This window comes from Phyllostomus hastatus, unplaced genomic scaffold (genome assembly GCF_019186645.2).
Source record: "Phyllostomus hastatus isolate PE091 unplaced genomic scaffold, TTU_PhHast_1.1 phas_contig_98, whole genome shotgun sequence".
NCBI classification, from domain to species: domain Eukaryota; kingdom Metazoa; phylum Chordata; class Mammalia; order Chiroptera; family Phyllostomidae; genus Phyllostomus; species Phyllostomus hastatus.
Window position 1 is genome coordinate 7,774,465 of NW_025333999.1, and position 13,459 is coordinate 7,787,923.

A 13,459-nucleotide genomic window follows, 5' to 3' on the forward strand; every position below is an offset into this window, starting at 1 on the left:
TGACAAGGGAGCAAACCTATGGGTGGTCTGGGTGGGGTGGCTCTTCACTGCCTGTGTTCCAGGTACTAGATTAACCCATATCACATCTGTTCAAACACCAACTTGGCCTTTCACTTAGAAGAATCACCTCCCTGCTGGATTAATTAGAAGAACAATCAGTACTGGCTGTCAGAGAGCGCACTCGTGGACATACACACTGTTTGTCCTGTCTCTTCCATCTCCTTCTGCACCCGCCACCCCCTCCCCCTACACTGCCACCCCCCCCCCCCACACTCCATCGAAATCTCTCCTTATCGGAAGCAGCTGCCACGTTTGATAGCCTCCCAAGTCTGGTTTCCACACACTGCCCCCATTACAGGGGAGAGCCTGCTAGCCCACTTCAGATGGGAACTTATTTGCCCCCAGAGGAGGTGGAAATGCTGAAATAGATAATGGGGTAAAGTTTGGTATTCCAATGAAATTAGTTCATTAGTTCGGGTCCTATGAGGGCAAAATTTGCTACAATTTCAATGTGGAGGGGACTAAACCTTATGAATTGACTAGCTATAAAGAACCAATGTAAGATAAAGTTCATTTCCTTAAGTAAGTCTCAAGTAGACATTCCATTATGCTAGATACTCCCTAGTTTATTATGTATGGATTTAACATATGTGCATAACAACACTTAGGGAGAAGAGGAGGCATAGAAAAAGTGAGGAGAACTCTGACTCTCATCATGCTTGAATTACAATAATCACAAAAGTGCCTGAGTTCTTACACTAATTTAAAAAAATTTCTCTCTTTTTTCCTGCACATTAAACACTGGTCAAAAATTCAGTGAACCTAAATCTGTTTGATTAGTGAGTCCTGAGGGTGGGGTGGCTGTAGCCTCGGATTGGGAGTCAGGATGGCTGGGTTCAAATCTCTGTGTTCCACTTAAGATCTTGGGTAAACTCTTTTATCTCCAACAGGCTCACTCAGTTTTCTCATCTGTCAAATTGTAGAAGAAATCTTCCTACAGAGTTGGTAATAATGATGTTCCCTTTAAAATGTAAAGTCCTGGACAGATAAAAGGGCTATTAAAATCACTATTACAGGAAGTCGAGGGATGGTGTTCGCCGTCTGGTGGAAGTCGCTGTCTGGCAGGAAGCAGGAGAGTGAGAGACGCAGGATGGAGATTGCAGACATCAGGCGGTAGTGCCAGGCGGCAGCTTGCCCACAGCCCAGGTCAGCTCTGCTCGAGGTCTACACATCCCCATGCATTGCTCTAAACCCTTGCAGGCACGGTCAAGGCCAGTCTGCACACTCATCTGGCTGGGGGTGGTTGTGAGAGGTGAGCTCTCCCACCCTTCACTCCTTGCTCTGTCTGGTCAGGGTGACTGGCTGAGCCAGGGGAGGGGGATAACAGGCTCACCTCAGGATCCTCCCTGGGAGAGAAAGCCCCTTTCCCTCAGCTCTCAGCTTGCAGCCTGGAGCTATGACTGACTGCTGCCATGTCTACTCTCTTACACCTTCTTGAGGTTCAGTGCACGACCTCCTCCTCCCTGACTCGAGCTCACCTCCCTCCTGCGGAGCAGGTGTTATGTTCAAAGTTAGTAAGATCCAGGTGTCCTTGTCATCGATTCATATGTGCTGTGTCCCCTTCCCAATTTTCATCACCAAGTTTAATCTCAAACCATTATTTAGCCATTTTTTATATCTCCCATCAACCTGGTGCCTTGCATGGATAAGACTTTTAACAAACAGTGAAATGCAGAGTATTTCAAACTTGAGTGATGATCTTTGAAAGGAAAACTAAAATCATCACATTCTCTGACAAGGCATGTGGTCACCCTGGTATGAGAAATAATGGGATGGTCTAAAGGGCTTGAGAAGGGAGTCACCAGGCTGTGACCGTGTGACCTTGGGCAAATCATGGCCAGATTACCTTCCCAAACATGGTAGCAATTCACACTCCCACCAGCAGAGCAGGAGTGTCCAATTTACATGTGTGGTTTTCAAACTGCAGCAACACAAAGATCTATTCAAAAGCAAACTCAAAGACCTACCATGTAAATTGCCTAACGATTCCCCAGGCTGTTGGACACTTCTTGGTTGGCAAAGTCCCAGAAACACCTCATCTTTGCCCTGGATGGTGCACGGTTTAAAAACCCCAAGTCTAGATCACACCTAGCACCTCCTACTTCATCATTTTACTTGTCATTTGACTGAGCTGGAGATTGGGTGGGTGAGCAGATACAGCGGGCGGGTGGGGGTTAGGTTTTCCTCAGGCTCCCAAACAGTTGCAGGCAGGAGCTAGGATGGAGAAGCCCTTTTCTAGGTAGAGCCTGTGAAGGAGCTGGCCCCAAAACAGAGGCAGGAGCATCAGAGGCCAGGCCAGCAAAGCATGCCCCCTGCACAAATCCGCCTTTGGGAAACATGCTGCCTGCCGAGGGCGTCTGACAGCTCTTTCTCACCCATCACTCTATTAAACAAGCATCTATTAAGGCCTACACAGAGTAGCCAGACACTGACTTTGAGCTGGGAATTTATAACACAATCTGCCCCTAAGAATGCTGCTGGCTCTTCAGGAGCCAGTGGGTAAAGGTGGGATAGCATGGAATGACGGCAGGAACTCAGAGGGTGGCCCATGACCTGGACTTAAGGACAGGGGAGGGGATGGTTTCTTGGAGGAGTTGATTCTCATGGTTAAAACCAGAAGTGCAAGTGGGAGTTAGCTAGGTGGAGGGGCTGGGCAAGGACATTTCACAGAGAAGAAGCACATATTTCTGTGTTCAAAGGCAGTAGGAGAAAATGGAAGAGCAGGGGCTGAGCAGAGTTCAAATCCTCACTCTCTCCTCCGTTTGCTGTCCCAGCTACGTTATTTAAGTCTCCTACTCCAATCATCACACCCACCCTGCAGGGCTGCACTGAGAATTAAATGAGATAATGCATAAAAAGTACTGGGCGCACACTGTACATAGTGAATGTTATTAGATGTTCTGAACTCTTTCCCATTATGCTCATCTGTAAGCTGCTTAATGACAGGTTTGCCATCATTAATTTACTCATCTTTGAAGCCCTGCTGCCTGGCCCAGAGCCTTGTATTTTGTAGGCACCCAATTAATATCTATTAAATGAATGCTGAATAAGTGCAAAGGCATATAAATCAATTTGGGGGATTAGAAAGCCATTTTTATGGCTGGAGCCCATCTACCTCTTGACCCATGCAGGCAGACACATGGTTTCTCAAACTGCCTAGCAAAACTTCCCCTTGATACACACCCAGTGCGCAGGCTCTCCCAACATACACGTTACACAGCAGCGCGCCTTTGATGGCAATCACCCCACTACACACCTACTGAGGCACACACAGACACACATGCACTAGCTGAATGGATGAAACAGGTGTTATCTCGAGAGGCATGCAGAGGCTGCCATACCTGTTAAAAAACAACCATCTCAAATGTCCTGTCCTCCTTCTTGCTCGCCCATGAAACCTCTGATAGGCACCCTTCTTTCTCCACCTGAGTTTCTTCTCACCTCAAGCAGAGTGACTGTACCCCATTCACATGTATCCAGTTGAGACCTCGTACTTGAACTCCCACTTGCTGAGTCTAACTTTGCTCATACTAGCTGTGGACTTCGGGGAAAGCCTTTCCCCTCTGCTGCCTCAGTTTCGTCACTGGTAAACACAGAGAGTTAATCGTGCTTCATGCCAACCTGGTAGTTATGTTGTGAGGACAATGGAGATACCACAGGAGATGATGTCCGTGATATGCAGAAAGTGCCTCAGAAGAAAGGTGCTGGATAAATACAAGGTGCAGACACCACGCCTGAATAATATGTATGCCTCTGCCCACAGACTTCAACCCACAGACTTGGTTCTTCTCCACCCTGGAGCCCCTACACCCTCCCTCCTGCAAACGTTGTCTCTGATAGCCATTTTCACACGCACACATACATACATACATTCTTCCAGCACCTGTATTTTCCCCAGCATGGCCACAGAAAATTGTTTTTGAACTTCAAGGAAGCTCAGGTTACACTCTCTTGTTCCCACCCACAGACTGTTCTCAAGGGTCTCTCAAGAACTGCCAAGCAGACAGCTCATCTCTCTGTGGCTAGGCTCCTCTGCTCCCATGATTGTAATTAGGCTGCACTTCAGCAGAGCAGGAGACCCTTATCTGGCCCAGCTCCTGCCAAGAGCTCTTCAGAACTCAGTGCCTCAGTTGTTTGCCAGCACCCAGGGCCAGAGCAAAGGGATGGAAGGCAGTGGGAGAGTGTGGATGGAGGGGAAGAAAAAGACCTGGGAACTTCAGATGCTCACATCCCTAAGCACTCCTTGTTCCTGGGAAACTGAGGGCTCTAAAGCTAACACATCTGAGGCACTTTCCTAGGGCTGAACACACTCGTGGGCGAGCTGAACACTCATTTGCTCCACAGTTCAAATCCGTCCCACCTGGAACAGTAAAGAGAAGGATCGCCTGGTGACTCTTGGTGTTTTGGTGCCTTAAGCATGTGGAAGGGAGTGTGTGTGAGTGTAGGAGTGGGGAAAGTAGGGGCTGGCTGCCTGCGGTGGGTCAGAACAAGAAGTGAATATGGGGTGTGTGTGTTACTTTGGCTGAATTGCATGTTCAGGACTGGCAGCACCAGGCAGCCACTTAAATTCTGGGGTTCATCAATCCCCACTCTACCCACCTCATCCGGTGTGGCATCCTCCTTCAGTGAAATATTCCAAGCCTCTAACTGCATCAGTGTCCCTGCCACCCATGCAGACATAGCCAAAGTTCCAGATGGCCAAGTTCAGTGGCCAGGTTCCAGCTGTCAAACCCTCTGTCTGGAGCCAGGGCCCCTCGGGCCTCACAGTCATCTCTGGCTTCCTCAATCTCTGACACCAGTGTCACCCAACACTTATGTCTATCAAGATCAGATTCGGGGCTGGGAGTAGATATACCCCGTCTGCAGGAGACGGCGACGAAGACGGAAGGACAGAAGTACCATTCTATCTTCTGGGCTGGGACCAGCCAGCAGCACCCACCCTGGCAGAGAGGAGACCCTGACAGTTACGTGCAAAGACAAAGGCACCTAGACAGACCTGGCACAGACAGACAAAGATCGACAGACGCGCGGACGTGCTGCACGCCGCGGGGAGCGCAGTGTCCCCAGAGCCTGGGCGTCCTCCGCGGCTGCAGACCCTTATGGAAGGGAGAGAGACCCTTCGTTCATCGCACCGTACCTGCCTCCTGCGCCTCGGGCTGACTTGAGAATTATTTTTCAGTGTGTCTTGCAGTTTGTTCTCGTTTGTCTTTTCCTAGAGCTGCGGCGTGGCTCTGGCTCGCCGGACCAGGCAGGCACCGAAACTTCGGCCGCTCCACCCGCGCGCTGCCCGCCGCTCGCCCGCTCGCTCTCGGCAAGCTAGCCTCTGCGCGGGGTCCGGGAGCCAGGGGCGGGCAGGCGGGTGGGGCCAAGGGACAGAGGAGGGGGGAGGGGCCAACGCCTCTCATTGGCCAGGTAGGACTGGGGCGGAGCCGTGGGCGGGACTGGGAGGGGCCGGCGTCAGAGCCTCTCATTGGCCGGGGCGGAGCAGAGCTGAGGCGGGCGTGGCGTGGCGTGGCTTATCATTGGTCCGGGCCGGGCGGGGCGGGGCGGGGCCGGGGCCGGCGCCGCTCATTGGCCCAGGAGCAGCCGGCAGCCTCGACCGTAGCTGTTCCGCGGCCTTTGTTTCTGGCTGACAGCTGGGGCTGCTCCGGATCTCCCCGCTCCTCTGCGTCTGCAGCGGGCACAGGTTTCCAGGGCCCCCATTTCTCCGTTCTCGCTTCCAGCAAAGTCCGTCGAACGGCCCTGCCTGCTCAGTCTTTCTCCTTTCTCCATTTCTCGACTGTTCTCATCTTACTCTTATCCCCTCCCTTTTTTGTTTTATTACTTGCACTTCGTTCTTATTCCTTTGGGTTTCCTTTATCCATTCCTTCTCTCTTCTTTTTTCTGTATTTGCCCCCTTCCTTATTTCTTCTTCTTCTCCTCCTTCTCCTTCTCCTTCTCCTTCTTCTTCTCCTTCCTTCCTTCCTTCCTTCCTTCCTTCCTTCCTTCCTTCCTTCCTTCCTTCCTTCCTTCCCTCCTCCTCCTTCTTCCTTTCTTCTTCTTCTTCCTTTCTTCTTCAGTGTCCTTTTACCAGCAATGTTACCTCACTCCAGTCCCCAAACTCCGCAAAAAGGCTGGATTTCTAGGTTCAAACACTTGACCAGCTACCTAGTGAGGGGCATTATTCCACCATGTCAGGATTATAGGCTGGGATGCAGAGCACTGGCACTCCTACTCCCAAGACATTTCAAAGGCAAACCTTTTCAGTTCCCTCCCAGGGACTGAGTTTCAGGGAAAAGCTGAGGCCTGTTTCAAGTTTATAGCTATTAATCTTGCCCAGTACCTTTCTAACACTATCATTTTCTCCACCACACTCACTTTCAACTTGCAGCAATTGAGCTAGGAGGAAAATCAAACTTACAAGCTTTGGTTGGACAGTTAAACAGTGTGCCAGGTGTTGCATGATGCTCTGGTCCTGAGGGTGCAATGTGGCTAAACCTCTAAAACCCCGGTGTGGCTCTGGCTAGGCAGCATCAACCTCAGACAAAAGGTGTGTGTGTGTGTGTAGGGAGAAGACTGAGGTGGCTGACCTCTGTCTGATTATAAGTAGAATGGAGGAAGACAGCCCTAAGGAAAGCAACTCCCCTTTGTTTCTGCCACCCTTTGCTCAAAACCTCACTATGTCTGGTAGCAGATCCTCTCTACCAGGTACTGAAACTGAAGACTCCCAACTCTCAATGCCAAGTGTCCAGGAAAGCAGCACAGCACAGGGTTTGGACTCACAGACAGGTTCTTCCACTTATTATCTGTGTGACTCTGAACAGTACTTTAACTTCCTTACATCTCAGTTTTTTGATGTATAAAATGTGGGTGACAGTTCCCAGAATGCAAACTCCTGAGTGCAAGGACTTCTCTCTTATGTTCATGGCTGAGGGACTTGGCCTTGTTTCTTCACGGATGTATTCCTGACACCTACAATTTGCCTGGCTTGTAGTAGGCACTCAACAAATATTTGTTAAATAATGAATTAATGGTTTATAGTTTGCTGAGAGGATTAAGCAAGAATACCTGGCATGTGGTAAGTACGTACACATGGAAGCTATTACAAGTAACACTACAACTCCATATCAACCCCAAAGGCTACTCAGCTTCCTCTGAACTCCACCTCTTCTTTCCCACCTTTGCATGTATGTACTTGTTCCTTAGTTTGAAAATCCTCTCTCTACTTGTCACAGTTTGAGACCTAAAATGCAATCCTTATTCACATGCAATCCTTATTCACATGCAATCCTTATTTCTCTGGTGATCGCAGGCAGAAGGACGGCTCCTGTCTCTGAAGCCCCACGCTTCCTGCGGCCCATTCATTGACACAGCATGCTCATTCTTGCTCGCACGGTGGCTGTGACAGTAGGTCTACTTCCTTAGGGTGTGAGTGGTCTGGAGTTGGGGACTGGGTCCTATACCTATCTCCAGAGACAAATGTGGTGCCTCCCAGCTGGGAGTTTTCAGGAATATTTGCTAAATGGGTGGATATTGATCAAACATCCCAGATCCTTAAATAAAGGGTAGGCTCTTGAAAAGTAGAGTCAGGGATCAGGGGCCTCCAGACTTCAAACTCATTTTTGTGTCTTCAGGTGTGGAATTCCATGCAAGCGGCAAAAGGCTTCTGGAGGCCTGCTGCTCCTGTTTCCAACCCTGCCAATGACTGTTAAATGCTGTTGGAAGAGCATGTCTCTGGATAGGCCTCAGTTTCCTTATCTGCAAAGTGGATAGTTTGAAGGAGACTCTCAAAGGGCCCTCCAGCACTGGTGTACTGTGGTTCTCTGTCAGAGATGTTCAAGATAGAAGACAGGGCCTGACATGCAGCCCTCTTATAATGACTGAGTGAGGCAAAGGGTGTGGGCAGTGTGTTGGTGTGGTGTGAGGGGTGGAACTTGGACCCAATATGGAACAACAGAAACACCCGTGCAAGGGGGGATGCTTCAGGGATAAAGGGCATGTTGACAGTGGAGGTGGAAGTAAGGAAGTAAGATGAGGAGAGGACACCTGTGATGGCATAATGTGTGTGTGTGTGTGTGTGTGTGTGTTCATAAAAGCCTCAGGAATGTGGTCTCCAGAAGTGCCAAGCCATAATTAGCTCCCTGATTCAGCTGTTGAGTATGGTGCTGCCATGGCTGGGTGTGTCTACCCCTAAAAGCCCTGGTGGGAGTCTCAGTGTGGCTCCTCTTCCTTGGTCTAGTGAAGGGGTGCTGCTGTTCCTGGGCCCTGGGTACCCCGTTTGGACATCTGCATCTCTCAGGCTCTCCTGTGTCTGAGCTGAGTTCAGAAAGCTGGCTTAGGAAGCATGTTCTTATAAAAAGTTTCCTGCCATCTTCATCTACTCATCACCTGAGATTCAAGTAGCTTGCTGTTCTAGCTTATCATTCTGTCCTTCATCTCCAGAACCTATGATTGGCTATGCAGGACCAGGCCCATGGGCCAGTTAACCCAGCAGCTCGTCTGGATTATTCAGCATCAAATCCCCAGCACATTGTTGTCAAACGCTCAAAAAATACCTGAGTGAATTTGATGGAGGGGGCGGGGTGATGCTTCAGAGAGGAGTGGACTCACACACAGACGGTCCACACGCACTCCCCCCCTTCAAACGCAGGCTCTCGCCACCACCTTTTCGAGACTCGTTGGTGAGATGGTCCCAATAACATTTGCCCTGTCTTGTGGCAACAACATAAAGATACAAAGAATTAATAAAGTTGAAAGTGATAAGAAAAGTAAAAAATGTTAAAAAATTGTTTAATTTATCTTAAGTCTAAAATTCCAGGGCCTTGTGTTGGGAGATAAGAAAGACTGACTACATTTAACTGAGGCTGAATTCTCTTCAAAAGTAGGTGAGGAAATGTTATAATGCTAGGTCATCGAGAACAGCTTTCAGGGGTTAATAGGCTGCCACTGCTGCACGTTCTGTCCTGACTCCCCTGAGAAAGTACAGGAAGGCTGCTTGGCTTGCAGGTCAAGGCAATGCCTTCTGACCTTTGAGGATTCCCACCAGCGTCCTGTCTCTCTCCAGGGCACAGAACGGTTCTCCAGGACCTGCCCTGGGGGTGTAGCTCTACTAACCAGAATTTACCTTTCTTGCCCGTAAGTCCTGGGCCACCTTGCCTCTTATCTCTGGGCTTCGGCAAACTCTCCTCTGCATTGGGAAGAATATCTCTTCCTTCACTTCTCTGGGTTTTAAATGAGATAAAATGCAAGCAGTATCTCCACTTTCCTAGAAAGTACTACCTGACTTCAGGGAATTGTTTATCATTGTCATTATCCTTCTTCTCATCAGTAGCATGATTATCTATAAAGTTTTGCTGAGTACTTAACCTGTATTCAGGTTTGGGTGACCAGGGAATTTGTACAGAGAACAAACTCTTAGGTGCCCTGGGGAAAACTGCCTGACCTCGGAATTCCTGTCCAAGGATGACTCATCCCAACTAACATGCTCAAGTTACCTTAGGAAATACGTCCACCCCACTCTTTCACTGAAAGGAAAATTGAGAACAAGAGCAAGAGAAGAAATGGGCTCAGGTTCACCGGAGCTGGGACCCCCAAGGTTCTAAACCACGTGTCCTATATCTGCCTCGGAAACCGTGTGCTAGACGCAGTGCCGCAGTGCTGAGGTGTGGTTTGGTTTGGGCAGCGTAGACCATAGGCCAGCAGTTCTACCCCGAGCAGAGAACTGTGAACTGGACACTTTGGCTCTCACACAATCAGGACGCTAGTGGCACTCACTCGCTTCTAGTGCAAATGGACTTTGTTTAGCTACTAGTTGACAGGGCTCATGTGATCATCGTTTAGCAAGCCCTTCGATGTCAAGGCAGGGTTGAACTGGATGGCAGGGAAATGAAAAGGAATTATTCTAATTTGACTTCCCCCACCCCCATACACCATTTTCACATGGGTGCAATAGGCTGTTTATAATTCACCATCCTAGCTCTGAAAATCCTGGCCCATTACCTGCTCTGTTATCTACTTCTTCCATGATTTGGACTAGTTTGTGGAAAGCTATGAATCAGAAAGATGTTTCTGCTTACAATTAACAAAAAAGCCTAATCAATCTGGCTTAACCAATAGAAAAAAAATCTCATGAATTAATAAGTTAACAGATCAACTCCCAGCTTACTGCATACCTTGGCTTCACAATGTCATCAGAGATCAGGTCCTTCCATCTCTTGTTCTGACGCCCCCAGAATACAGACTTTGCCCCCAGGGTGGTGGTTTCATGGCTGTAGGTTGGATCTATCGGCCTTGTCGTCACACCTAGACCCAGTAATGGGCTGAGGAATTCAAGACCTTCGCTCCTGCATCTCTTTCCTAGGGTCAAGGAATTCTTTCCTGGAACGCTGTCAGCTGACTCTGGACAGGCTTGGCAACACCATCTGACAATCACTGGCAAACTCAAGGAGATTGGCATGGTTGGCTTTGACCAGTTGGTTCGGGTGGAATAGATATAGGGGCATACCTGTCCATGTCATCTTTGTGTTCAAGGAGAAAGGGGGAAGCCATAGAGAAAAACAGTCATTGCTGCCTATTATGTGCGACATTTTAATCTATAGTATCTTATTTAATAATCATATAAATCATTATCTCTATTTTCCAAGTAAAGAAATTGCAGTGCAGGGTGGTTAAATAACATGCCCTGAATCCCACCGCTGGTGAATGGGGGAAGAAGGGCTGGAATCAGGCCCATCTACAGCCTATGCTCTCCCTCCTGGTCCTGCTACATCTCTGTAGCTGACTGGTCTCAACTCTACCAGGTCTAGAGACCCCAAACTGAGCTGGAGCCTTCCAGGACCGCTGTAGGCACAAGAGATAAAACAGATTTCCCCTCCATCATCAAGTTTAAACTTAAAGAAGCTTAACTCCCAAACACCTCTACGATGTGCCCCATCCTTACCTACTCATTCCCTTTTTTTCCCTCTTCCCCGACGTGTGTGTCTCCTCAGTTCCACACTGCCTCCCCACCTCCATCAAGGGCACTTCCTCCTCCTCACCCTTGCCCTCCTTCAAGTCAGAATGGAAGTCTCTCTGAAGGTGCTCCCCAAGCCCTGACCCAGCGCTGCTGGATCCCCCACCCCCAGCCCACTCAAGTCCCCTCAAAGAGGCCATCCAAATCCTGCTAGCCTCTCCTTCACTGTGCACTTTGGAACCTGGGTTCTGTTGTTGCAGGTGAAGGAATCTCATTGTCCTATTAGATTGTTGAGTGCTTAGCTCAATGCCCGGCATATGGCAGACACTCAACAATGTTTAATGAATAAATGGAGGCAGGGACCACCTCTTATTTTTTTATAACCCTAAGAGCACTCAGCCTGCTGCTGAGCACATGGGGGGTGACTAATGGGCTAATTGACTTTGGGCTCATTTCTCCCCGGGGCTGAGGAATGACCTCTAGACAAAGAAGTTGCATGACCTTTGTCAGTTCTGAGGGAGGCCTTTGGCAAATGGGTCCTGTCAGACTCACATTCACTTGTAGCCCTAAACTCATTTAAGCAAATAGAACACATGAGACCAGGACTCCTGGGAAATCACTTAGTTCCCCTGGGGAATGTTGGCAAGCTCATTTCCTCCCCCCAGGGGGCAGAAACAAATAGCAGAGGCTTTTGAGACCCCGTGTGTCAAAATTTAATTTACACATCGGCTCAGTCATTTGGCAGGAAGTCCAGACAGAAAGGCCTATGCTGTCCCCTAAGAGCTGTGGGATCAGGGCTGGTTTGCCTGGATGAAGGGCTGCCTTGGGCTTGGGCTCTGCCAGCCTTGACTGGCTTCCAGTTGAACTGACCTCTCAGCTAGGATGGCTGTTCTTTTCCCCATGTGTCTTCTGGGATTAACCTCATTCCCTTTACCCTGTGTATCAAATTCTCTAGGTATTGACCATGTACTTTGCTTTATTTCCAGACTGAATGTAGTCTCCCTGGAAGGCCTCAGGGTTATCACCAGCAAAAATAGAGGAGGGGAAGGGGCCAGAGGCATGGGGGTGTCAGTGGTTGTACAAGGTTATTTCCAAGGTCACTTCCAGCATCTTCTGACTCTTTTCAGCTGGGACTAAAAGCTCCAGACACCTTTTAGCTCAAAGATTGCTGGGAACAGCACAGAAGGACTGTTGTAGCAGCCAGATGAGCTTGTTGTCCAACAGGGGCTCTTGGTAAACTTGGTGGAATTGTCCCTTTTGCCTTGAGTACAATCAAGGCAAAATGTGGGACAATATCAGTCAGCTCAAGGTTTCCTAGTACCAGTACCTGTCCCCCTGGTGTTGCTGTGAGGGGTTGGTGGCTTGATACTTGTGCACAGTACACATCAGGCTGGAACCCCCTGTGGTTGTGCCTTGCCACCTGCCCACCCCCATACAGATACAGGGCCTTTTCTACCCTAAGTCTTCTGACTGGAAACTGCCTCATGGTTTGGCTTGAAGCCTATTCAGCAAGGTGCAATGGGAAGTGAAGAGAATTTTGTCTGTAGGCTGGAGGTGAGACCTGGGTTGGAATTTGACTCTGTACTTAGTTGCTATGTGACCTTGGCCAAGTCTCCTGCCCTCATATCTGCAGTTTTGGCACCTTTTGAGTGATATTGACAATATAATTCCATGGGTGGGGACACAGGAAAGCCTATAGAACAGATCAAATACACTTACTACAGTTCTTGGGGATACTATGATTGCTATTAAATAGAGCGCTTTGCCCTAAAGGGTGTGTGACACACGCAGCTTAGTGCTGCTTCCTTCCCAGCTCCACCTCAAATCCCATCCCTAAGGTCTTTGAGTCTTTGAATTTTATCAAAGAAGATAAGCTAAATGAATGAAGCACGAGTGAACTTTCTGGCACTCTCAGTGGGCAGAGGAGGTAGTTTGGGGGTTGATGGGACTGCATGTGGCCCTTGAGACCCCAAGACTGAGCTCTGAGCTGGCGTGCTGAGTCCAGAAGAGGAGGTTGAAGTCAAGCAGTGGTAGCCGGGGAGCCGGGGAGCCAGGGAGCCGGTCCAGAATGGCAGCTTGAGAGGAAGTCGCAGGCTGCCTGTGCTGGAACCTCTCAGAGCAGTGTTTAGAATGTTCCCTCTCATTAATCCTATTTAAAGCCTGGCAGCTGAGAGGGTAGGTGGGGAGTCCTGTTTCAACTTGTCTCGGTGAGGTTCCCGGAGCTGAGCCAGAGTTGGGAGGGGGGCCTCCCAGGTCTTTGGAGGGGGGCTCTGCTGGCTCGCACAGCCCCCTGGAAGAGCTTCAGGGGCTCCCCTGCCCCACAGACCTGCATATCCCTGGCTGGCCCCGGTTAGCCCTGGCCCTGACCCTGACCCTGGCCCATGTTGAGGGAGAGGCTGCTCACTGGGAAAGCAGAGTGTGGGCTGGCAGGCTGGCTGGTTGTGATGCTGTGCTGGTGACAGGTGACTA

The 13,459-nt window shown here is 49.4% G+C and overlaps 1 protein-coding gene across 1 annotated transcript in view; it reads right to left on the reverse strand.

Moving 5' to 3' along the window:
* LZTS1 (leucine zipper tumor suppressor 1) overlaps window positions 1–5,394 on the reverse strand; it is a 51,743-nt gene extending 46,349 nt beyond the window's left edge. Inside the window, exon 1 of the mRNA XM_045853552.1 lies at window positions 5,198–5,394. The gene's annotated coding sequence lies outside the window, so the exon portion shown is untranslated. The remainder of the gene's footprint in view (window positions 1–5,197) is intronic.
* Window positions 5,395–13,459: the final 8,065 nt, after the last annotated feature.